Source organism: Cynara cardunculus (genome assembly GCF_001531365.2).
Source record: "Cynara cardunculus var. scolymus isolate 2C chromosome LG 7, CcrdV1, whole genome shotgun sequence".
In the NCBI taxonomy this organism is placed as follows: Eukaryota; Viridiplantae; Streptophyta; class Magnoliopsida; order Asterales; family Asteraceae; genus Cynara; species Cynara cardunculus.
The window spans coordinates 15,145,436-15,146,549 of record NC_037534.1 but is presented as its reverse complement, the minus strand read 5'-3'; positions in this window follow the sequence as shown (position 1 = coordinate 15,146,549).

Genomic DNA, 1,114 nt, shown 5'->3' with positions numbered 1-1,114 from the left:
TCTTCAGTCTGCTTCTTTTGACGCTCTAGCTCTTCTTCAGCCCTTAATGTCTTGAGTCTTTCAGCTTCAGATAGGAAGTCAAACTCACCACCACTAGAGGTACGAAAAGGAATTTATACTCTAGTCTGATCGAGCGACTCCTTTAGTTGAGACATCTGCTGGTCTGTTGGAGCAAAAGAACTGGGTTGATCAGATACCCACTCCAGTCGATCATAGGTTGTTGAAGGGATATAAAGTTGATATTCTGAAGTGATCACTACCTGAGAGGCAGAGTCTTCAAATAAGGTTTATTGAGGGCTTTTGAAAAGTACCTTCAAGTTACTTTCTTCAACGACTGCCTTGCCTTTCGACTTGGGGTCCTGGTGCCCTGATGGAGTTGATTCGCCTTGCCTTTGCTCCCCCTGGGATGCAGATTCCCTGAGGGCAACACCTTTGATGACGGTTGATGGCTTCTGGAACTTGATGGTAAAGTCATCTTCATCATCATCGTCGTCGTCATCATCTAAATCATCTCCGGTGTTTGGAATGACAGGTTCATCATCGTCTTCATCATCATCTTCTTCATCCTCATCAACATCATCATCATCATCACCAACAGCAGTGACGGTATGGACATCATCCCTAGGGATAGCTTCGTTAACCTCAGCTAGAGCAGCTTCGGTGGACGTTATTACAAGAGCAGCAACTACTTCAGCTTCGAAAGCCTCGGCTTCAACTGCAACTGAAGTTGATACCGGGTCAACAGCCTAAGAAGCTATAGGAGCAGCATCAGATGATTCACCAGCATTGGACCTCATCTCCCCCTCTCTGGCTAAGACCCGACAGAATTGGCCAGAGAGTTCGTCCAAGCGCTGTCGCTGGAGAACCATGGATTCCTCCAGCCTTTGCAAAGCATTGGCTAGAGTTGTCGTTGCCTCACGCGTCTCATGGATCTGGGCGCGATCATTGGCAGAGAAAGAAGGTGCAATCACTGAAGCTGGTTGACGGACAACATCCAGGATTTGTTGAAGAAGACCAGTCTGCTGATCAGCTATCGCCTGAGCATTGTCAGCCCTATTGTAAAGAACAGCAATGGCGTCGTTGTTGGCGTGAACAGCTTCTTGGAGAGTCTGGA